Raw genomic sequence first — 26677 nt, forward strand, 5'->3', positions numbered from 1 at the left:
AAATGACATCTTTTTACTCACTTAAAACGCCAAGTCAATGCTATAAGAGCTCCAATTTATATTTCTTATAAAACTGATAAATATTTCTAAAAATAGATATAAAAGTGCTTTAAGAAAACGTATTAAAAATACAGTCTTGTGCTCTAGTCTATTCAAAAATTTAACTTAATTTGCACTCCAATGCATTTATCGAAGTTTTAGAAAATTTAACCTCAATTGTGTCTATATACACTTACATGTATACAGCCATACTCACATACACAGGACACGCGTACACATGTAGTCATGTTCTATTAAATGGACCATAGCATATGCTCATGGTAGTGATATGCCAACACTTGTTCCTGATTGCCCTCCCATAGATTTTAGTACAAAAATAGATTGATTACCTGTTGGTATACAATTTCAACAAACTCCAGTGTCATCATGATACAAGTCTTCCTTGGCCACAACAGGAACCCCGATCATATCATCCATGCACAACAACCAACACAAAAAACAAATAAAATACAACGAGTTCTCTGTCACGCATGAGTTGATGGGGGTGGTGGTGTTTGGGCGTAGTGATGATGGCGGCAAGCGACGAAATCTCGATGTTGAGATACCTATGCGCCCGCTCAACTCCACCACTTCATCCATTGGCTGATGGCATTGTACTATCCTGACCCAGAGACCGGACTTCTCCATCATTGTACACTCTAGAGTGATTTACGCATTTTTAACAATGGATTTTCAACTAGATTTGGCAATGGATTGTAATCAATTTAAATAGTTTGTTTTTTGTATTCGAATTTAGTAGATTGGAAAAAGACGAAGATAAACAAATGCAGATGCAAAGGACTACTAAGGACATCCAAACAATGTTTGTCATCATACTCTAGTCGGCTGCAAAATGAGGACAATGGGCTTTTAAATGTCCATTGAAAGTGTGTTGTGTCATCCATGGACGTTTCGATTTGGACAGGACATTTGCCTTTTTCAAGTCTACCATAAAAATTAAATAAGAAGCATAGGCCTATAAAAATATTTTCATGTGCATTGAGAATGCACAGAAGTTTGGTCATCAAATGGTCAACTCCCATTTCAATTCTTGTATATGCAAATAATCAGCTACAAAACTATTTTTCAAATGAATTAAGCAAACATTATTCAGTTCAACTGACCTTAGATAAAAATCTCATGCAGTTTATTTTAAAAGAAAACCATCGACATTCAAAGCGATAAAAAATTAAGCTAATGTTAACCTACAAAATATTTGTTGTTGAATATGACATGTTAATATTTAAAAAATAGTGTTAGGATTTTGTTTCTAAACAAGATAACACTTGTCTAGTAGCTCAATCCAATACTTCATGACATTGAACAATGCTTATCGAATTAATTTAAAAATGGGAAAGTTTATTTGGACAGCTAATGCTAAACTGGGTTTATCTCAATAATATGAGATGTTTAATTAGCCACGGGAACATATTTTGAGCCCACAAATATTATATGCTTGGAATAATTTCCTCCCAAAGAAAATTGTGCTCAAAAAAAAAAATATTTCTGCCTAATTCCATATTCCCTCACATCTTTCTCACTTCCACGAGATTTTTTAGTTCTTAGGACCTTTTTCAATAATACAAACAATGCTGAAGAAATTATTCAATTTTAAAATTTGTTTGCAGAATCGAACCGAGGATCATACAGTTTGTAAGCCAACAACTATCCACTGGGCTAAGTAGCTATTACCCAGCAAAAAATTCTTCAGCAGTAAGAGTTTAGTTGCGCTTTTTGGTATACAAAAAATTAGGCGGTGTATCCACACTGCATGAATCGGTGGCAATAACGTAAACGAGTAATCGAACTAGTTTGTGATCATTCGTTTATGTTATTGCAACCAATGCATGCAGTATAGATGCTTGAAAGGTAATGCTGATTTCCTTCACGCCAACAATGCTATACTCAAGATTATATATCACTTCTGAGCAATATTTCTATTCAAATGAGCAATTATATCAGCGCTATGTAGAAGCTGCTCTAAATCGGGACATCGCCCACACACACACAATTTGTACTGCCTCTCTCACATTTTATATTTTATCGACAAAATTCGAACTTGCCCGCTTTTATTTTTGAAAGTGTCCGTCAACTCCTCTAAGGAGGACCTAAACTTATTTTTTTCTGAAGATCCCTCTGGAATTTTTATATATTTTCCACGTTCCGATTTCTTTTGACGAACCAAGAAAAAAAATTCTGCGCTGTGGTTAGTGTGTTGGCTTACAAAGTGCATGGTCCGCGGTTCGATTCTTCGTCCAGACGAAAGGTACAAAAATTTTAAAAATTTATAACATCGTATAATTTCTTCTACATTGTTGGTATTACAGGAAAAGGTGTTAAGGACTAAAAAATCTCGGGGATGTGAGAAAGATGTGAGAGAAAATGCAATTAGCAAGAAAACAATGTTTTTTTGAGTTTGTCCTTATGAAATTGTTTTTACACCCTGGAAAAGAATAAACGTTTATCACAAAAAGTATATATTTTTCTTCCAAATACACTTCCTTACAGCGAAAAGCAAATGAGAAACGAACTTTGTTTGTCTAAAACTTCGTTTGGGAGGAAATAATTATTTTTTTTTGCGTGTATTTTTGGCGATTGCTTTTTTGAATGAATTAATTTGTGAAGACGAAATCTTATGCAATAATACCCTGGATATTTCTATTGGAGGTGTGCGCGTGACACGAATCACGTGAATCACGTGATTCGTGAACAAAATCTGAAGCAACTCTCGTGAATGTGCGTGAATGGGACTGAAGAAAATATGACGTGACGTAAAATCGCTTCGTGAATGTGCGTGAATAAAATTTCTGAAAAATCACGCTCACGAAAAAAAAACCAAATTTAATTGTTACTCATATGTTAACTGAAATTAATTCAGCTGTCGGACAATATTCTATTCATGAATTTTGTTAGCTTTGCTCATTCCCGGTTAGACAATGTCGTGAGTCTCGTGAATTTGTCGTGAGTCACGTGAATTGTCGTGAATCGTGCGTGAGTCTTTAAAAGTAGTTCGTGCGTGAGCACAGGTTTTCATTTCGTGCGAGAAAAAACATTTTTCTTCGTGAATGTGTGTGAGTGAAATTTCACTCACGCGCACACGTCTAATTTCTATGCATGATTTCAATCGATAAAACATAATCGTATTCACATATATTTTTGCACTTTTACTATGGAGTTTTGGGGAAAAATAGTACTCACTTTTAGATAAAGCAGACTATTATACTATTTAACCATTTATGTAATTATGGACCACATAGCGACTTCCAATTGGATCGGATGAAATATGTGAAGAAGTCAAATCTGGAGATGCAATACAATTTGATCCAAGTCCATGTTATTTATTTTTAGATTATGCTCACAAAGAAAATATACTTTCCTCCGAAACGGAGTTGTAGACAAATGTTAATTTGTTAGTTTAGTTCTATGGTAAAGTAGGCTTGACATTTTTTGTATATGGGTGAGTGTGTTTAAAAAATTATGCCCGAAACACATTTTGTTTATATCGGAATATGTGAAAAACCTATTTTTCTAACAGTGTACAAGTACTCGGTCACTTCACACTTCACTACAGAATAGTGTCGACTACTACTTCTCAGTAAAGGATGTGCTATTTAGTCAACATTTATATCACCTACGACTTTTTTCAACTTGATGGTGAGACTCATAAGTGTCTCCAAATTCAAAAAATTTGGAATTTCTCCACTCCTCAGCAGTTTTATTGTATAAAGTTCTACCAAATCAATTCCAGAGTGAAACGCTGTGTAACTTAATAAGGACAAGAGATTTACTAAAACCTAATGATATCTACAAAATTATTATTTTTTTTAATAAAGATAAAAATTTAATGAAAAGTACTTTTTTACTCAAAAAAGTACCATTGTTGTATATATAAAAGTACTTTTCATTATTTTTTTTATTAACAAAAAATTTAAATATTATATTATGGGTCAGACAACAAAAAACTTAATTTTAATTTAATTTGTTTAATACAAGCCTAATTTTTGTGAACATTAATTACAAATAAAATGTCTTGAATATAAATACAAATAATATTTTATTACCTAGACAGTTTACCACAACTTAGTTCAAAATGAGTTAGTTAATAGTTACCTCAGTTTGAGCTATCTTTTGGTTAGCTGAAACTTATGTAGAGTATGAGTATGAGTGAGCTTTTGAGTCACATGTGTCTCAGTTTTGACAATTTGCTACTTTAAAGTAAATTTCACACATGGTGTATGTATATTTCCGCCAGGGCAACATTTGTTGTGACATACACAGTCAGAAATAGATTATGTTTAATACTTACAACATTGAGTACTTATCGAAGGTTTGGTTGTACAGAGATGTGAGTATTCCCGAAAATCTGAAATTAAAAAAAATATGTTTTGTTGTCTTTTATTTAATAAAATCTAAAAAATGATCATATTATAAAATTATCATATTATTTGAAATTTTTATTAATAGTTTAATTTAATTTAATTTTATTTACCTTAATTAATTAATTAATATTATAAAAAAATGTTTATAGATCATACACCTCTGATGAAGCAATTCAACGAAAACTGAGAAATATTAGGACGGATGAATTGAAAATAATAAAAACAAATAGATCTCAAGCTTAGCAAAATAAAGAATTTTATTTAAATTAAAAAGATCGAATAAGAAACAAAATAAATCATATTATAAAGAGGTGATAATATATTAACGAAGTCGAATATTTATTACTCTACACAAAAAAATCTGATTTAATCGCGAAACTAATTGACCCAATTAATTTTTTTACTCATATGTCTTCAATTACGAAAATGATAGTATCAAACACACAGTTTTAATTGGACATTACAAAAATACTCGATTAAAATCTTAGTTAAATAGCAAAGTTCAATTAATTTTTTAATTGATTCAATTAAAAATGTTGTGATGTTGCAAAACTCAATTCATTTTTTCATTAAAAACGTAACTATTTTCAATTACTTTCTTTACTAACATAGTGCTTTTAGTTTGATTAAAAATTGATTGTTGAATTTTTCATATTTGAATTAACGCTGTAATAGTACACTTATAGAAATATGCTCTGGAGTAACACACATCTTTAGCAAATCCAAGCAATTTTGATGCTTTTCCTACACTGAAAAGACAGTGAACTCAGCATAAAGAATCATTTTGGTTAAATTTTGATTAATTTTAGAAAATTTTAACTATACAGTATTACAAACGCAGATGTCACGCCGGATTCACAAAAAAATAAATAAATATTTTGCGACAAATTCAAGAAAACTTATTAGACATAATTTGGTTTTTTTCACTTGTTAAAGAAAATATTGTAGTCTGAAGGAAAAAATTGGAGTTCAAAATTGCAATAATGTCTTTAGTGCCACACGAAGTTCATGTTGGGCCCATTCTATTAAAATTTACAAATTTAAAGCAATAATCAACTATTTATGAGAATTACGAATTTAGTATATCTCAATGCTTCGTTTGGGTATAATATTATCCAGTTTTTTAGTTCATCTAACTAATGTACGCAAAAAATTATTAGAGTAAAGGAAACTTTATACAAACATAATAATTCCATGAAATAAAATAAAATTAAATTGGCTTTAGGGAAATAGAGGGTTCACTTATTTGAATGTACACTTACACGCAGAGAAGAAACATGATTGCCACAATCATATTCGAAGAGCAAAATAATATGATAGCAGCTATTTTTGCGGCGACCATGTAACATTTTAACCTGCAACCATGTTGGCTCAGTGAACATGGTTCTAAGAAAAATACAATTGTCCTCATCTAAAATGTTATTATATTGATAAAAAGAATTTTGTTTCCATTAAAAGACAATGGTCACGATCTAAAATGTTATGTTATTCGTCAAAAATGTTTTTCTTCTAGTTAAAAGAACATGGTCACAACCTAAAATGTTTTGATTTTTATGAAAAAACTTTTTTCGTCGTCGAAAAAAGGACGCCACTTGAGAAAAGAAAACACAAAATCAACTTTATTTATTTGTTTTTATTTATTTATAAACTAATTCATTGTTTATTTGTATTTATAATGTCGTGCAAGCAAACTTCACATATTTTTACACACTCTAGTTTGGTTCAATTTCAACAATAAGTAATCATTCCATATTTACTTCGTGCCCATCAAATGTACAAACGCAGACATCATGTAACTGCAAATAAAAATAAATTATACCATATATCAAAATGCAGAACAAAAACCAGGTATATTTTTTTCAATTACACTTCCCTTTTTTGTATTCACATAAAACCACGTGCCATTTCTGAATAAATAAATTAACACAAAACACAATAATTCCGTATTATCCGTCCATTCCAAGAAACAATCAACGCACGACTGACGCGCAAAATGAAAATCGTGTGTACCTGCTCAATGTTTTTATAAAATTCTTGTCGCTGCAAAAAAATTAAAAAATTAAATGGTCACGAAAACAATGTACATGGTCTTTATGGCCATGTAATGGTTGTAGACATGTCTATACGTAAACTATAAAAATATTTGTTTCTCTGCAAAAAAGTCAAAAAATTGAATGGTCAGATACATGATTTTCCTGACCATATAATGGTCTCAAATTCTATCATTTAAATAATAGAACATGTTTGCGGCATTTGAGAACCATTTAAATGCTTATTACCAACATATATTTTTCTCCGCTCGAAAATTATTTTTACAAAGACAAAATACATGGTTTTCGCGACAATTACATACTCTAAATAAGCATTAAATGGATGCGGCAACCATGTCCAAACATGTTTTTTCTGTGCGTGTAGGGTTGATAGTTGCCGGAAACCAAAACTTTGCGGCGAACATTCCGGGATTTGTCGGGACAGTCACATTTGAGTTTCATTTGCATATACAATTTTATTTTATAGTTATACACTAATAGAAAAAATTGCGATTGTGGAAATCGTGAACGTACGGTGACAAAATGAAACGGTAACGTTCACACGATTTCGTCCACTGGCGTTCACGATTTCATGAACGCCATTCTTTGGCCATGAAAAGTCTTAAAATAATCGCTAGATGTTTTTGTGAAAACTCCGCCGGTGGTGCAATGTGCTACGGCAACTGTTAAATGGTATGGTGCAGACAACACAGGTTCGAGTCTCGGTAGCCGATTTTTTTTTTGTTTATAAATTTGTAAATACATAAACGGAACGTTTTGAAATTACCATTGTCTACAGACGTGGAAATTCCTAAATATGTTGGAGCCTCTTTCTGCTATGATATCAGTTAAGTTTTCACATCAAACATCGATACTTTTTCAAATGTTGCTGTTTCTTGAAAGTCGAAAGCTCAAGTTCATATTCACTGGTATATTACTATCGGGATATATTTTTAGATTTATTTCACTCGGCAATCCAGCCAATTGTACACTGAAAAGAAATATTGTCGTGAGGACAAAGATGTTTGTCCTTAAAATACGAATTTGGCTTAGTATAGCAGACGCATTTCTCAGATGTAAAGTTTTTTCGTTGTTAAAAAGTCGATAAACTTTTCAATAAAGACATCTTGTCTTTATAGTTAAGTGATTGGGCTTACAAATGCACCCTAAAAATATTTTCAGGATTGGTTTAAACAAAATATTGTTTGTATTGTTCAAACATATTATGTTTCACCTTAGGGCATACACTGGTAGTAAAAAATTTTAATGAAATTTTCTTTATGTGGATATATTTTTAATGCTCCAATTGGTTACTTCTATTATTTTACTTGCCGCATACTCTCTACACTGAAAAAACAGTGAAGCCACCAGGAAAGATAACTTTCGATTAATTTTAGAAAATTTGGAACTTTTTTAGAAAATTTTAACTAAACGGTATTACAAGCGCTGGCATCACCCCGATATGGCAAAAATAAGTAAATATTTTTCGACAAATTCAAGAAAATTTATTGGACATAACTAAATTTTTTCAGTAGTTAAAGAAAATTTTGTAGTTTTAAGAGAAATCTTGGAGTTCAAAATTGCAAGAATGTCTTTAGTGACATACGAAGTTCATGATGGACACATTTTTGGTAAAATTTACAAATTTAAAGAAATAATGAACTATTTTGTAAGAAATACGAAATTAGGAAATATTTATGCTTTATTTGTGTATAACTTTTTCCCGTTTTTTAGTTCATTTAACTAACATACGCAAAAAATTATTTGACTAAAATAAACTTTTTCCAAACATAATGATTCTATGAACTAATATAAAGTTAATATGGCTTTAGTGAAATAGAGAGTTCACTTTTTTTTGAGTGTAGGTCTCTCTTTCTAAACACATTTATAGGCTATTACAAACAAGTATTACAAACTCTGACAACACGCCGATATTACAAAAATAAGTAAATATTTTTCGACAATTCATGAAAATGTATTAGACATAATTATTTTTTTCACTTGTTAAAGAATTTTGAATTTTGTAGTTTGAAGAAAAAAATTAGTGCAAAAGAATGCCTTTAGTGTCATACGAAGTTCAAGACGGGCGCCTTTGTAGTAAACTTTACAAATTTGAAGAAACAATAATCTATTTTGTGAGAAGTACGAATTTAGTAAATCATTTTGCTTCATTTGTGTATAATATATTCCCGTTTTTCAGTTCATTTAACTAACGTACGCAAAAAATTGTTAGAGTAAAGAAAACATTCTCCCAACATAATAATTCCATAAAGTACTCGTAAAATAAAGTTAAATTGGCTTTAGTGAAAGAGAGGGTTCACTTTTTTGAGTGAAGACAAAATCTTTTGAACCGGGCATGTTTTTTCAATGTAGTTTAAGCTGTGGATAACTTTATGGCAGTAAACATTGGTGCTGTGGTAACTCGTACCGTGAACTGATTATTGTAATTTCTAAAAATACACACAAAAAATATTTTTTGTCTTTAATCACGAAATTAATTGATCCAATTAATTTTTAATTGAAATGTCACACAGAAATGATACTACCAATTATAAAATTTATTGATCCAATTAAAAAACTAATTTATACTGTTAATTTTTGTGATTGATTTTTGTTTCAATTAAAACATTTGTTGAATCAATTAAATTTTTAATTGAATATTTTTTAAAACTCAATTAAGACTTTAATTGGAAAAATGTTCGTAAAACGTTTTTCTGTGTACATTTCACAGAAAAACGTGAATTTCAAAACAAATTAGATATTTGGGTATATTTGCTTTTATGTTTATAGATCAAGTGACAGTGGCGGTAAATTGATTGGTTTTTGTTTGTGATGATGAACAAAATCTGATCAAATCATATATTTTCTAGAAAATCGGATAATTGAAATATATGCGTTGTGTAATTGAAATTCCGGGATTTTTGACAAATTTTGTGAAAGTTTCGGGACACTTCCTAGAGACGAAATTCCGGGACAATCCAGGCGAATCCCGGCCATCTGGCAAGCCTATGTACACTGCATATCACCTCACTTTGTCTTCACTCGTTGCTGGTGTAAAACTAACAAACGATTTTATTGGCATATTAATAAAAAGGCCTCACCCACTCAAATGCATTTCGACACCCAGGGAAATAATAAATAAAGGAATATTTGTTCTGGCAATTGTCATACTTATTGCCAATTAGAGCAAAGAAACTAAAACTAACACACTACGATCCAAGGCACTGATAAATGGTTATTCTTATGTGTAGCCCCATAAAATCATTGATATATGAACATGTGTGAGAGTCATCTCCAAACACATACACACTCGCACATACCATTTCGAATATTTGTGTGTTAGTCATTTATTCTCTTTTAGGTTAACGTTAACATTTGTGGCAATCATTTCACGTGAGAATGGTTTGTCACGCAACATTTGCATGTCAGCTTGAGTCCATGAGGTTGAGTATCAGCGAATCGTAACTGAATGCTTTTTGAACCCACTCGGCCAACTCTTCCAAAAATATGGTATTGTCTTTTGAAAAAGGGGAAAGGTCATCTCTCGCCCGATTCGTGTGTAAATGTAGTAATCAAATGTGCTAGCAGTGTATGTTTGGGAAATTACTAGCGCCGTCGACAATTTCTACAAAGTTCAAAATTGCAAATTGGTCGTACTAGACTGCACACCGAAACGAATGTGGTATCCAATGAAGAACCAAATTTGCTTTTTTCTTAAAAAAAAAAAAAAAACTTTTTTAGCTGTACAGTTAAACTTCAACATTGTGAACTTCTATAATATGAAGCACTCCCTGCTAACAATTCAATTGAACACTATTCCTTCGTTCCTACTTTCTTGAATTTTGAATTCCTTTCAATAAATATTGGTACAGTGATCATTTTGCGGGTATAAATTTGGCTAATGGGAGTTTTGGTCCCCCCATAATGAATTTTTTAAGCAAGTTATTGCTCCCCAACAGATCTGTGGGCCGAGAAAAAAGTCAAATAGAATAAGGGGAAACCCAATTGGAGAAAATCCAAAACAAGAGAACAAAGTGTCAACAAGAACCTTGTTGTTATCAGTTTCCTGTATTCCGTAAATTAATAATGGGGCATCACAGCAGCATTTCCCTTGAGACGATTTTAATATGGATATCCCAAGTTTTGGATAATCCCAAGTTTTGGTTAAAATGTATGGAGGGACAGGTCACTCTAACAGAACAGGGATTTGTCAGTGACGGTGTAAGTTTTGGACTCATTCCAAAGGCATTGTAGTAGGTCCCCCGTAAACTGGAACATCGGAATCAGTTCTGTGACAGGTCCGTCAGTGACAATGTGCACCAGTTTTCTGGAGGGGCTCTGCAGAAAAGACTTCGAATTTGCTTTCACATTGGAAACATCTTCCTATTTATGGACTATTAATTGATTAAATAGCCAAAGAGTTGGCTGATGCATTAGGTATGAAAATGTCAAAAGTAGTAGTAGTAATCAAGCATACCTGATTATTTTATATAAAAATTATAATTAGTATACAATAGTATTTCTTCAAATATTACAATTTTAATACGAGCTTATTGGACATGCAGATTAAGGAATTGGCGTTAAGTTATTGGAATGGAAAAATTTTGAAATAAAAATTCTCGCATGTAGATTCCATAAGAAATTAACATATAAGACCCAAATTGAATCATCTCAGCCCGCCAGATATACACTAAAGACTATGGAAATACGACGATGAAACGTGTGTATAGTCAGGATTGTAGAAATTGGAATCTGGCATTTTCAATAACTTAACAATACCAATTCCTTAATCTTCGATCGATATTTCAATGTATCCCGATTGATATGGCAAACTTATATCCCACTCGTTATGATTTACGATTTTTTATGCCAGACTTAGTCAAAGCATCTGGGCATGAACAATTGGCTTAGTGGGTACCTTCATATTTGAGAGTATAAATGTGTGAGAATGAATTTATGTATATTGCAAAAGTTTATCTTCAGTCTGCTGATTGATTACAGATATTATAGTAATGACACCGGCAGTACGCTATTTCTCTAGAATTGCCCAGATTAGCATACCAAGTCGAAATGTCTTCACCATACCCCAACGGCCGGCTAATACCAATTGGGTGGAATATTTTATTAGTGTCGTTTCTCAGGAAACGGAAATTCTAACAAACAATGGTTTTGACTAACTCGTCATCATTGTACGTAAAGTAATCGCTTTTTCATGCCATTTCCTATTCAGGCTTAACCAAATCCTATTTCTCCCAAAAAGAAAGAAACAAATAAATAGTTTTAGTTATATATTTAACTAAAATCCAGAATGTATGTACGTATATTGTAAATCAAGGTAAGCCACTAACGAATTGTTATCATACACAACCATGGTAAGCATATGCTTTTGTAAAGCCCAAATTTAAATTACATCAATATGCATATATCACAATTTTAAATTTAAAGAAGCTTATGATATTAGTAATTATTGATGGAATTATGGCCAGAGTGCATTGCGTGCAGTTAACCGTATCATTGTTGTTATATTGTGCAGGAGATTAATGTCACCAATGGGGGAAGGATTAAATTATATGAGCGAAACAATTGGTATGTGGGTTTAAACGAATATTTGCTATACTTTGGGTTTTAAGATATAATAGAACAATGCCAATACTACTAGAAATAAATAGCCAGTCTGTAGAGGACGAGTGTATTAATTACCCAGTTATCGACCCATTGGTTTACGAATGACAAGATTTCGCATCGACCATACTTTTGAGAGGTGAGAGCGTAAACAAGTCGTTGAGGCTCAGAGCTTCAGGATGCTGGGCAAACGAAAATAATATGAAGCCCCATTTATAGATTTGGCCATTGTTTCCTCTGAACAATGAATTGTTCCGTGGAAACATTGTCTTAGTTAAACAGCACTGTTTTCCTGCAAATTCGGTAATTTTCCGGCGATACCATCCTTCCAATTGTACAATAAAGCCGTTGATGATCTTCTTTATTCAATAAAGTTTATCCCCATTATCCCAACATACTTGCCGATCGACTGTTGTGTTTTCCAGCAAAATTGACTCGACTCCGACTCCAGCATTTGTTATTAGCCTCGACTCCGACTCCAGAGTCGACTCCAGGTGGTGTACCTAAATCTAATTTTAACAGTATTCCAATTGTAATTTTAAAGTGTAGTGTTCCAAGAATAGACCGATATAAGTATTCTATGTCCTAAAGAACCCTAAATTTAAATTTTGATGCGACTCGAAGACAAATCTCAGCATTTGAGGGATGTAAAGAACTCTACATTTTAATGTCAGGCCAATAAATTAAAATACGACACAAGACTATAGAGAGACCACATAAAAATATGGGTAGATAACAACAATCTCAAAAATATGTAACATATTTATAAACACAAAAAATTTCAAAAAATAATTGGGCTTCCAGAAGTTTAAGAAGAAAAATCCTGGAATTAATCTATATAGGAATTTTATAAAAAATAAAACTATATAAAAAGAAAAACACACAAAAATCAAAATGACGTGCTAATCAGACAGAAAGTTTAGATGTTAAAAAAATGTAATGTGTCGGATATAGAAAACAAACACAAACTGCCAAAAATTAGGACGGGTGGAATTTCAAATAACCACTACCATACAACAGATGACAGGAATAGCTGGACAGTTACGAAAATTGTTTCTATAGATATAAAATGGTGAAACATCGATTTATAAATGGTCTATCAGTTATGGACACTAGAGGCCAGGGTTGATAAAGTTGACACTTTTGTGCTTTTTTTGATATATTTCGACTGCCAAAAGCACCGTGGCACGACCGCGAGTCATTTGGTTCTTTTTCATCACAATTACTCTATATAGAGTTATTGTGTCTAAATGTGAACGTTTTTCACATATAAACTCAACTCTAAAAATTATAAAAAGCAGACATTGAAGAAATAAGGATATTACAGGATCTCAACATTTTAGAGAGGAATATTGTCTATACCACATTCGTTTGGTAGATTTTGCAAAGACAAAAAAAAAATGACAAATAAAATTTTGAAAAAAATTTCTATAGAAGTTTTTGACATTTTCTATAGAAATAATATTTTGACAAAATTTTCTTAGAAATAAAATTTTGACAAAATTTCCTATAGAAATTAAATGTTTACGAAATTTTATAGAAATAAAATTTTGAAACAATTTTCTATAGAAATAAAATTTTTACAAAATTTTCTTAGAAGTAAAAGTTTGACAAACTTTCCTATAGAAATAAAATGTTGACAACATTTTCTACAGAAATAAAATTTTGCAAAATAAGATTTTTTTATAAAAACTAAAAAAATTGTGCAAATCGGACTAGATTTTAATATACGTATACTTTAACAATAGTCTTTAAATTTGATATTATATAATTTTAGCACCTTTTGGCTTCGAAAAGTACATTTTTAATACATTTTTAGTACTTTTTCGTCAACATAATTTATCATCCCTGTTAGAGGCCATGGCAGAGGTTTAATTTAAAATTACAGCTTCCAAGGACATCGGGTGTATTTGGAGATTTCTCAAGTAATTATCTCCATATACAAAATATGGATCTCAAATAATTCTAAATTCAAAATTGCTGACAAATCTTATGAAGATTTTAGACTGGGAAAAACTTCTTAAAAACTATCGGAAGATGGGTTAATATGTAGGTGCTATATCACAAAATTGTCCGGTATGGCCCATCTTCGAACTCGACATGCCTGCCAAAAAATTTAGAACGTTAAGTTCTACTGCTATATTGTCTTAAAATTGTACCTTTATCAAGAGTACATATCTAATTAGCTTTGGACCATTCAAATCCCCTGGACCTGATGGAATTACTCCGGCGGAGTTACAAGCTGTAACTGACAAAATTATCCCCTGGTTGTCGGTGATATATAAAGGATGTATCAACTTATCATATATCCCAGGAAAGTGGAGGGAAACAAAAGTCGTTTTCATACCTAAAGCGGGAAAAGCCTCTCACTCGAGGGCGAAGGATTTCCGACCAATCAGCTTATCCTCATTCCTACTTAAGACTCTGGAGAGGATGATAGATATTTATCTTAGAACTAGCATCGATTCAAGTTTGTTCTCGAAACGACAGCATGCATACTCGAAGGGCAGGTCTACTGAGACCGCACTACATGAACTAGTCAGCTTTATTGAAAGCTCACTATCTGTCAAAGAATACACAATCGTGGCGTTTCTAGACATCGAAGGGGCGTTCAATAATGTCCATCCGAGCTCGATATTAAATGGACTGACAACTCTGAATGTTGATCCATGTATACTTAGGCTGTTAGACGAACTGCTAATGAAGAGACGTATTTCAGCCACACTAGGACAAGCAAACATACAAAAGTATGTGAACAGAGGCACTCCCCAAGGAGGAGTTCTATCAGCTCTTCTTTGGAATGTTGCTATAAATAGCCTTCTGGTTACTCTAGAAAAAGAAAGGATAAAAGTGGTGGCATACGCAGATGATGTAGCTCTGGCAGTCAGGGGAAAATTCCCATCCACAATCAGAGATATTATTCAGAGGGCCCTCCGGATGACTGAGAAATGGGCGAAAGACAATGGTCTTGGGGTAAATCCTGCAAAGACAGAATTAGTCATGTACTGCAAAGATCGCAAAACTCCCACGGTTAGGCCTATTTCCTTAGGGGGTATTGAAATTCCCTTTGGTGATTGTGCAAAATACCTTGGCGTTATTTTGGACAGGAAGCTGAATTTTAAGCTTAATATTGAAGAAAGGGCGAGGAAGGCAACTGTAGCTTTGTACTCGTGCAAAAAGGCAATAGGAAAAAAGTGGGGACTAAAACCAAAAATTGTGCATTGGCTATACACGGCAGTGGTTAGACCTATAGTGCTATATGGTGTTGTAGTCTGGTGGCCGGCACTTCAGAAACCGACTGGTTTAGATAAAGTTCAGCGTATGGCGTGTTTGTGTATTTCAGGCGCATTCAGCAAGACAGGAACAAATTCCCTTAATGTCATGATGCATCTATTGCCTTTAGACATTTTGGCCAAACAGTCAGCTGCAACAACGGCTGTGCGGTTGCGCGAACTATCGCTGTGGTCGGAAAATGGTTACGGTCACAGTTCTGTCCTCAAAATAATGTCAGATGTGCCTAACGTAGTGGATTACACTTTGGCGAGTCCACTTTTCGACAAAAAGTTTGAGACTCTAATCCCCAACAGTGAGGCGTGGTGCACACAGACCCCGGGGAATAAAGAATATATAGATTTCTACACTGATGGCTCCAAATTGGATGGACAAGTGGGTTTCGGAGTATATTCTAATGATCTGGAACTTCAAATAGCGAAAAGATTACTTAATCACTGTAGTGTTTTTCAGGCTGAAATATTAGCAATAAGAGAGGTGGCGAATTGGCTGAGAAGTAATGTTCCAAAAAATGTGGGCATTAATATATACTCAGACAGTCAACCTGCAATAAAATCCTTGGACTCTGTGTTCCTCAACTCGAAAACGGCCATCGATTGCCGCAAATCTCTCAATGGGATGGCTGAGCAGTACAATATTCACCTAATATGGGTGCCTGGCCATAGGAACATACCGGGGAACTGCGAAGCGGATGAGTTGGCAAGGCAAGGGACTACCTTACATATTCCAGGGGAACTAGAATTTGTTGGTATGCCCCTAGCTACCTGCAAGCTCATGCTGCGTGAGAAGGCTGTTATGATGGCAAATGTTCGATGGGAGAATTGCAAGGGTTGTAACGACACCAATGGCCCCATTTCAACTTAAACCGCACATTAGATATGCTAATGTTCTCGAGACGTCAGGTATCACTCCTGATATCTGCTATAACGGGTCGCTGCCTGATAGGAGATTTTGCAAAAACTATTGGCGCGAAGTATAATGACTATTGTATGAGCTGTCATGATGCGGAGGAAAAAGAATCAATTAAACACCTCTTGTGTGAGTGTCCTGCATTTTGTGTAAAGCGCAAGCAACTTTTAGGAGCATATAGCTTCAGATTACTGGCGGATCTGGAAAACGTTAACTTAAGCAGTCTGCTAATATTTTTGGAACAATCTGGTTGGTTCAACAAAGAAAAATAATCAAGAAGGTTCAGCGGTTAAAACTAGAAGTGCCCATATGTAATAGGTACTTTTAGTTAATGTGGTATCACAATGGACTGAATAGTCTAAGTGAGCCTGAATCTTAATCGGGCTGCCACTTTAACCTAACCTAACCTAAGAGTACATATATGGTCAAAAATCGATATTTGAATATGTTAAAAATGGACAATACAATAGATCTATTAGGCCCATATTCTAGTAAAACCTACTATTCATATCACCGTGAAATTTCACCCATATAAATACACTTTGAATGGTCTGAAATCCATTACTTCGTTTTTACAAAGTTACAAGTTGCAAAACTGTCATACGAAGTTCAGGATGGTCGTATGATTAGGAAAATTTATCAATTTTGTTTTAGACACGAATTTAGTATATCTTAATGCTTTATTTTGTGTATAATTTATTTCCTTTCTTAGTTAAAGTAACTAACATACACAAAAAATTGTTAATGTTAAGAAAACTTTCTCAAAACATATAGGTTAAAGTGGCAGCCCGATTAAGATTCAGGCTCCCTTAGACTATACACTGAAAAAACTGTGAACCCACCAGGAAAGATAACTTTCGATTAATTTTAGAAAATTTGGAACTTTTTTAGAAAAATTTAACTAAACGGTATTACAAGCGCTGGCATCACTCCGATATGGCAAAAATAAGTAAATATTTTTCGACAAATTCAAGAAAATTTATTAGACATAACTAAATTTTTTCAGTAGTTGAAGAAAATTTTGTAGTTTTAAGAGAAATCTTGGAGTTCAAAATTGCAAGAATGTCTTTAGTGATATACGAAGTTCATGATGGACACATTTTTGGTAAAATTTACAAATTTAAAGAAATAATGAACTATTTTGTAAGAAATACGAAATTAGGAAATATTTATGCTTTATTTGTGTATAACTTTTTCCCGTTTTTTTGTTCATTTAACTAACATACGCAAAAAATTATTTGACTAAAATAAACTTTTTCCAAACATAATGATTATATGAACTAATATAAAGTTAATATGGCTTTAGTGAAATAGAGAGTTCACTTTTTTTTTGAGTGTACAGCCCATAATATTTCCATGAATTAAAATGGCGTTAAATTGGATTTAGTTTTTTGATGCTAAATTAAAGTTATTTTTATTGTTTTAATAATGCATTGTGGAAAATATGGAAAAAAGTGGTATACAAATTAGTTAAATTTTCGCACGAAGTAGTTCATTTTCCCCCTTAAAATAGTTCATTTTTTTCCACAGCGAACAAATGTGTGAGAGTAGAGCTAATTGTTACGTCTCCAATGCCTAGCCCATAATATCGTATATATTTTGCTCCAAAGAAACAGGTATTTGAAAAGAAAATATGAAAACTACGTCCCCTATTCAATTAACCTAACTGCGTAGCTGCCCTTGTCAGTGAACGTTATTACTTAGCTCCCTTTGTCTCATGAATGAAAATTTAGTAAAAAGACTTTTGCCCTTTGACTTTTATCTTGGATGTCTTCGACATCAGTTTATGGAGAAGTTTTGTTGGCTTCAAAACCCATATCTTTTCTTGGGAGGGAATAGTATCATCTTGGGATGGGGGTGCTGGGGTGCGAAGAGGGGAGAGGGAGTCCCCACATTAATTGAATCTTCTGACAGATTCCATAAACAGTCAAACAAAAAAGGGGCGGTTGGATGGTCGCATTCCCTATTGAGACTCGTCGAATATGTGGAAGTAAATATGATATTATGGTCAAAATAAATACATTCCACATTTTGCTTTTATTATTATTTCGTTCGGAGGCAACAAACAAAAGTAAACATCAAGAAACATTCGTATAATTCCAAAGAATTTAATATGCAAATTAAAATGAAAATGGTTAGAAAACATTTGGCTTGTATGAAACGTGGTGGTTGGTTCACTGTAACCTTCAGGCGAGAGTGCTCGCTTGGTTGCTAGTAAATCGAAATAATGTGAACATCGCCCTATACCCCTAACTCACAGCATTCCACAAAATGGTATGCCAACAACCTGGCATATGCTCGACATCTTCAAAGGACTTGTGTTCCATCAAGTTTGTGGTGTTCGCTTTTTTACCATTTTTGAAAGCAAATCTTTTCATGGAGGTCTTTACATTAGCATCCGACAAAGTACACCTATCTGTATCTGTCTGCCTTCTCGGCCCACCGCCTGTTTCTGTCTGTAAGCTATGGATTTTGTTTTTGTGTTTTTTTTTTGTGTGTGCTGCTGTTATTAATATTCTGTATTTATTTCGTTTATAAGGAGGACAATGAAATCACGAAAATATTGTCGAGCTTTATTCTTGCTCTTGTCGTCATCATTGTTTTTCTTGTTTTGCTGGTGTTGTTGGTAAATAAAATCCGAATAGGGTCCTCCCCCTCACCGCCCTGCATGACTATGTGCAAAGTCCAAGGACCAAACACGAGGGCACACATCAACCATTCTTAAGAATGAATACGCGAGTATGCTTCTAAGGCTATTGGCAAAAAGGATGAACCTTAGTAATGTGAAATGTCCTCATTCATACATTGTTGTTTTATGTAGCCCACAAGCTATATATGCTTACAAATTCATTTTCATAAGTGTATTAGGATGAGACGATAAATTTATGTAAATCATAATGATCCATAATAATAAAATAAAATGAACGAAAGTTCTCAAAAAAAAAATTAGGTAAAATTGGAAAATGCAATAAATACATGAAAAAATATAAGCAACGATTTCTGGAATAATGTTCAAAATATTAAGAAATTGAATGTATCATGAACAAATTACTCGATAGACAAGTGAAGTAAGGTCTTCAGTAAATGAATTGAAAAAAAAAAACAAAATTATCGTAGTGAAAAACATTTCTTGTCTTTGCGATTTTTGCTTAGTATAGAGGACGCATTTACTTGACCAAAAGTGGAGAAACTTTGCATTTAAGTCGTTTTGTCTTGAGATTTAAGCGAACGGAATTTTAAATAAATGGATATTTTGTTTAACTAAGATCACCTTGGTTTTAATAAATCTGTGAGAAATCTTCAATGTTACTGACATATTTTTTTAATTCGATACATTTTTCAAATTGACCATAAACACTAAAAAAAGTTTAGTTGAATTCAAAGATTTTGACTTTCCTTAAACTTTTTGGTATTCATTCCGAGCCATTCCGAGCATTGAATAAAGCTAATTCTTTTTTAAATTTATTTAAATTTAAGTCTTGCGTACTTGATACTAGGAAAAACACAAAAGTGAAACAAATTATAGACGACACAATAATTTTTAAAGAATTTTTCAGAATTAGTAAAGCTAAGTTGACCGTAGTCAAACAAAATATTATTTCATCTTAAGACATCAATTTTTCTCTCATTCGAACTTTAAGGACAAGATATCTTTAGCTTTACTACACTATTTTAAATGATTTGTACCATTTTATAAATTCTTACTCTGTTTTTAACCTATTTGAAACAAATAAGTTAAAATTACCCATTAAAAGAATGAACAAATCAAGTTATAAACAAGTATATACGGCCGTAAGTTCGGCCAGGCCGAAGCTTATGTACCCTCCATCATGGATTGCGTAGAAACTTCATCTAAACACTGCCATCCACAATCGAATTACTTAAGTTGCGGTAACGCTTGCCGATGGCAAGGTATCTTAAAACCTCCTAACACCATCTTCTAAATTGTATGTAAGTCCATACGTGGTATATATTAAATCAAAAAAGATCGATCCAATACGTATATAATTCAGTTTGACAAAGTAGACATAAAATTTTGACAAAATTTTCTACAGAAATAAAATTTTAACAAATTTTTCTATAGAAATAAAAATTTTGACAAAATTTTCTATAGAAAGAAAATTTTGATAAAATTTTCTATAGAAATAGACTTTTGACAAAATATTCTATAGAAATAAAATCTTGGTAGATTATTTTTGGTTCGAGTGGCAACCATGATTATGAACCGAATAAAATTTGAACAAAATTTTCTATAGAAATAAAATTTTGACAATGATGAAAATTTTATTATGAACCGAATAAAATTTTAACAAAATTTTCTCTAGAAATAAAATTTTTACAAAATTTTCTATAGAAATAAAATTTTATTTCTGGATAATTATCGTTGACCTTTTTATTTATCTGAAAAATAATTCTTAGAAATAAAATTTTGACAAAATTTTCTATATAATAAAATTTTGGTAGATTATTTTTGGCTCTAGTGGCAACCATGATTATGAACCGATATGGACCAATTTTTGTGTGATTGGACCAATTGTTGTATGGTTGTTAGCGACCATATACTAACACCACGTTCCTAATTTGAACCGGATCGGATGAATTTTGCTCCTCCAAGAGGCTCCGGAGGTCAAATCTGGAGAACGTTTTATATGGGGGCTATATATAATTATGGACCGATATGGACCAATTCTGGCACGGTTGTTAAAGATCATATTCTAACACCATGTTCAAAATTACAACCGGATTGGATGAAATTTGCTTCTCTTGGAGACTTCGCAAGCCAAATCTGGGGATCGGCTTATATGGGGGCTATATATAATTATGAACCGATGTGGACCAATTTTTGCATGGTTATTAGAGACCATATAACAATATCATGTACCAAATTTCAGTCGGATCGGATGAAATTTGCTTCTCTTTGAGGCTCCGCAACCCAAATCTGGGGATCGATTTATATGGGCGCTATATATAATTATGGACCGATGTGGAACAATTTTTGCATGGTTCTTAGAGACCATATACCAATATCATGTACCAAATTTCAGCCGGATCGGATGCAATTTGCTTCTCTTTGAGGCTTCACAAGCCAAATCTGGAGATCGGTTTATATGGGGTCCATATATAATTATGGACCGATGTGGACCAATATTTGCATGGTTGTTTTGGTATTGATTCCGAGCCAAAGATGCGGCTTCTTTAAAATAAACACATTTTTTAGCGACCTAGTTGGCTTTAAATCTAGGACCAATAAAATTAAAATTGGGATACAGATCTCATTTATCCAAGATTTCATTCTCTTTTCGCGGTTTATTAATAAAGGTAATCACATACAACCAAATGCCAGTTTAAAAATTCAAATTATTACGGATACTTCAAAGAAAAAAATGTTTTCTTAATTCCAAAAAAAAAAAAAACAACTTTGAAATAAAGACACTAAATCCTAAAATAAGTCTTAGTCTATATTTGAAGCGTTTTTATCTTAAATCTTTTGTATAGAAGGTTTTTGCTAATAGTTTTCCTTCAAACACATTATCTTAAAAAAAAAAAAACAAACAAACAAAAATATTATGTATTATACCACAATTCTAATATTCTAGATATAAGGCTAAGCCACTTCTGTGCAATACCTTTAGAAAGATAGCAAAGAAAATGGAAAATCTTACTATTAAATAAAGAATAAAGAATTATCTTAAATCTAAAGTTTCAATATTTCTGTTAATTTAAGAAAAATTTATTTAAACCCAAAATGTGTTTCTTTACTTTAAGGAAAATTAGCCTTAGTTCAAAGACATCCGACTATAACGGAAGGACGCAAATTTACAAAAATTGTGTCCTAAATTTAATGAAAAAAATTTTTGAAGCTAAGATTATAAACTTTATTTTAATTAAAATTTCATTATTTAAAAGAAATTTCTCCTTAAATTTAGGTCCTTAAATTCTTAAATAACAAGTCATTATTTTTTAGTTTATAAATAGCAATGGCCGTACAAATAAGTTTAACGCAAACTAAAGTAAAGCGTAATTTTCTTACAATTATTTAAATGTTTTGTCGCCATTGAATTTTTCATTACATTTAATTCAGTTTTCACGATAGAATAATTCTTAGTCCTTCGGATCCTGTTCGCTTTTATTTATTGTTGCTTTCTAATCACCAGTTTAGTTTTAATTATTTTTATGCCCTCCACCATAGGATGGGGGTATATTAAATTTGTCATTCCGTTTGTAACACATCGAAATATTGATCTAAGACCCCATAAAGTATAGATATTCTGGGTCGTGGAGAAATTCTGAGTCGATCTAAGCATGCCCGTCCGTCCGTCTGTTGAAATCACGCTAATTTCCGAACGAAACAAGCTATTGACTTGAAACTTGGCACAACTAATTGTTATTGATGTAAGTCCGATGGTATTGCAAATGAGCCATATCGGTCCACTTTTACGTATAGCCCGGCTGAAATTTGGTATATGGTGTTAGTATATGGCCACTAATAACCATGCAAAAATTGGCCCACATCGGTTCATAATTATATATATCCCCCATATAAACCGATCCCCAGATTTGGCTTGCGGAGGCTCAAAGAGAAGCAAATTTCATCCGATCCGGCTGAAATTTGGTACATGGTGTTGGTATATGGTCTCTAACAACCGTGCCAGAATTGGTCCATATCGGTCCATAATTATATATAGCCCCCATATAAACCGTTCTCCAGATTTGACCTCGGGAGCCTCTTGGAGAGGTAAAATTCATCCGATCCGGTTCAAATTTGGAACGTCGTGTTAGTATAAGGCCGCTAACAATCATACAAAAAATTGGTCCATATAGATGTATAGTTATATATAGCCGATCCCCAATCACACAAAAATTGGTCCATATTGGTTCTTAATAATGGTTGCCACTCGAGCCAAAAATAATCTACCAAAATTTTACTTCTATAGAAAAATTTGTCAAAATTTTATTTCTATAGAAAATTTTGTCAAAATTTTATTTCTATAGAAAATTTTGTCAAAATTTTATTTCTATAGAAAATTTCGTTAATATTTCATTTCTATAGAAAATTTTGTCAAAACCTTATTTCTATAGAAAATTTTGTCTAAATTTTATTTCCATGGAAAATTTTGTTAAAATTTTATATCTAAAGAAAATTTTGTTAATTTAATATATACCACGAATGGACTTACTTACAATTTAGAAGACGGTGTTAGGAGGTTTAAAGCACCTTGCCATCGGCAAGCGTTACCACAACCCAAGTAATTCGATTGTGGATGGCAGTGTTTAGAAGAAGTTTCTACACAATCCATGGTGGAGGGTGCATAAACTTCGGCCTGGCCGAACTTACGGCCGTATATACTTGTTTTTTAATAAATTTCATTGAAGCATTATATCGTAGACTCGAACTATACTGCATTCCAGTCTCCATTAGACATTCAGTCAGTGAAATTATGTTGATTTTTCAATAATTGAAAATATTGATCTGCTTGAAAATGGGTTTACTAGACCCCACGTTAGATAAACTGATTGATTAGAATCATCTACTATGGCGATCTTGGTCTACATCCGTCCGTCTCTCTATATATAGTCTTAATGCCCGAAATTATTTTTCCGTTACTATTAAATCGATGTCTAAGTCTAAAAAGTGAATTTTACAGGAAACAAGTTTTGTTTTTTGAAATTTCTCAAAACCCGTATAAGATAGGTTAGGTTAGGTTAGGTTAAAGTGGCAGCTCGATTAAATGTCAGGCTCACTTAGACTATTCAGTCCATTGTGATACCACATTTAACTAAAAGTACCTATTGTACATATAGGTACATATGGGCACTTCTAGTCTTAACCACTGAACCTTCTCTATTATTTACTTTTGTGGAACCAACCAGATTGCTTCAAAAACATTAACAAACTGCTTAAGTTAACGTTTTCCAGGTCCGCCAGTAATCTACAGCTATATGATCCTAAAATTCGCTTATGCCTTACACAAAAAGCAGGACACTCACACAAGAGGTGTTTAATTGATTCCTTTTCCTCCACATCATGACAGCTTATACAATAGTCATTATACTTCGCATCTATAGTTTTTGCAAATTCGCCTATCAAACAGCGACCCGTTGTAGCAGATATCAGGAGTGCTATATGACGCCTTGAGAACACTAGCATATCTAGTGTGCGGTTTAAGTTTAAATGGGGCCATATTTGCTTGGTGTCGTTACAACCCTTGCAATTCTCCCATCGAATATTGGCCATCATAACAGCCTTCTCACGCAGTAAGAGCTTGCAGGGGCCAGAGGCATACCAACAGATTCTAGTTCCCCTCGAATATGTAAGGTAGTTCCTAGCCTTGCTAACACATCTGCTTCGCAGTTCCCCGGTATGTTCCTATGACCAGGCACTCATATTAGGTGAATATTGTACTGCTCAGCCATCTCGTTGAGAGATTTGCGGCAGTCTATGGCCGTTTTCGAGTTAAGGAACACAGAGTCCAAGGATTTTATTACAGGTTGACTGTCTGAGTATATATTAATGCCAATATTTGTTGAAACATTACTTCTCAGCCAATTCACCACCTCTCTTATTGCCAATATTTCAGCCTGAAAAACACTACAGTGATTAGGTAATCTTTTCGCTATTCGAATTTCCAGATCTTTAGAATATACTCCGAACCCCACTTGTCCATTCAATTTGGAGCCAACAGTATAGAAATCTATTTATCTTTTATTCCACAGGGTCTGTGTACACCACGCCTCCCTGATGGGAATTAGAGTTTCAAACTTTTTGTCGAAAATTGGTTTTGCCAGGGTGTAATCCACTACGTTAGGCACATCATGCATTACTTAGAGGACCGAAGTATGACCGTACATTTTTTCCGACCACAGCGATAGCTCGCGCAACCGCACAGGCGTTGTTTCAGCTGACTGTTTGGCCAAAATGTCTAAAGGCAATAGATGTAGCATGACATTAAGGGAGTCTGTTCCTGTCTTACTAAATGCGCCTGAGATACATAAGCTCGCCATACGCTGAACTTTATCTAAACAAGTCGGTTTCTGAAGTGCCGGCCACCAGACTACAACACCATATAGCATTATAGGTCTAACTACTAAGATAGAAATTCCCTTATTTGCGGTCTTAAAATCATATTTTTTATAATTTTTTTTTTAGTATGTACGAACTCAAAATAGTGATAATAAAACATGGCTAAAACTTACTTAGACCTCTTTAGACCGAACACAGCTTTTTGCCCTTTTTGGATTGGACATTTTTTAAAACTGTAGACACAGGCTAAGTGCAATATTAACCATAACTTTTGATAGAAATGTCCAATAAATTCGATCTTTTGACAGGATGCAATTTACACCATTTCGAATAAAAAACAGCGAATTCCATCAAAACATGCTAAGTAGACTTAGGGTACTCTGGAATGAGGGCATCAAAATTGGAATATAATTTCCAATTTAGCCCGAATTACGGAAAAGCGACCATATCACCATCACGTATTGTGCGATCTAAGCCATATTTCGCATGGGCTAACTCTTTTCGGTACCCGTTAACAAGCATATTAGTTCAGATTTGGATATATCTCCCATAATAACATACCGACCAACTACCCTCATACCAATCGTAGAGAAAAGACCACTATTTTATTAGTATAGGCTTGGCCTAAATTAAAATCGAGTTATTCACCTGGCATAAACGAAAACTGCCTTTTACTTATAACAGTGGATTACAGCACCCCGATGTGTGACAGTTCCTTACTTGTTCTCTCATTAAAGTCAGAACAAAACATTTTTTTATTAAATATTTGTTCTCTCCCCGCATTGTTCTACAAATCTATTAAAATAAATATCCTTTCCATTATTATCCTTAATATTAAATATTTCACATTAAAATGCTTTAAAAAGTAATACTATCGTAAATACAATGAGGGTTCAATTACCCCTTGGAAATATGCATTGCTGATTTTCCCTACAACCTCTGTGTTGTATACATCTGAAAGGACTCTTTTCACCTTACACGGGGAGATTTCATGAATTCAAAGTATTAATTTGCACTCTCAATTTAATCATATGTCCTTTCGATATGTGAAAACGTGAAGACAGTCTGTTTGCAGGAAGCATTCATGCTCTCGAAGGATATGAGGAACGCACACATATACTATGATATATTGTAACCATTATCACATATCCAGAGATTGGGTGACTCTTTGCATATCCGAAATGCCTTTGAGTGGGACGAGACCTTAGGTGGCCTAAGGAGAGAGAGAGAGGAGGAGAGCGACACGGGGTGACTGTCTGAGCAAATGATTAAAATCCAATTGTACAAAAATTACAGTCGCAATATCATTAACTTCAAAAGTGGCATAATCCGAAATAACGAATTATTTCAAACATTGTAACCATATCTTATACATACGCTGCCAA

General features: G+C 33.2%; 1 long non-coding RNA gene across 1 annotated transcript in view; it reads right to left on the reverse strand.

Moving 5' to 3' along the window:
- The window catches only part of LOC142241180 (uncharacterized), a 378900-nt gene that overhangs the window by 304599 nt on the left and 47624 nt on the right, over window positions 1-26677 (reverse strand). The window contains exon 2 of the long non-coding RNA XR_012723517.1: window positions 4346-4402. This is a non-coding gene — a long non-coding RNA (uncharacterized LOC142241180). The remainder of the gene's footprint in view (window positions 1-4345; window positions 4403-26677) is intronic.

Source organism: Haematobia irritans, chromosome 5, assembly GCF_050003625.1.
Source record: "Haematobia irritans isolate KBUSLIRL chromosome 5, ASM5000362v1, whole genome shotgun sequence".
In the NCBI taxonomy this organism is placed as follows: domain Eukaryota; kingdom Metazoa; phylum Arthropoda; class Insecta; order Diptera; family Muscidae; genus Haematobia; species Haematobia irritans.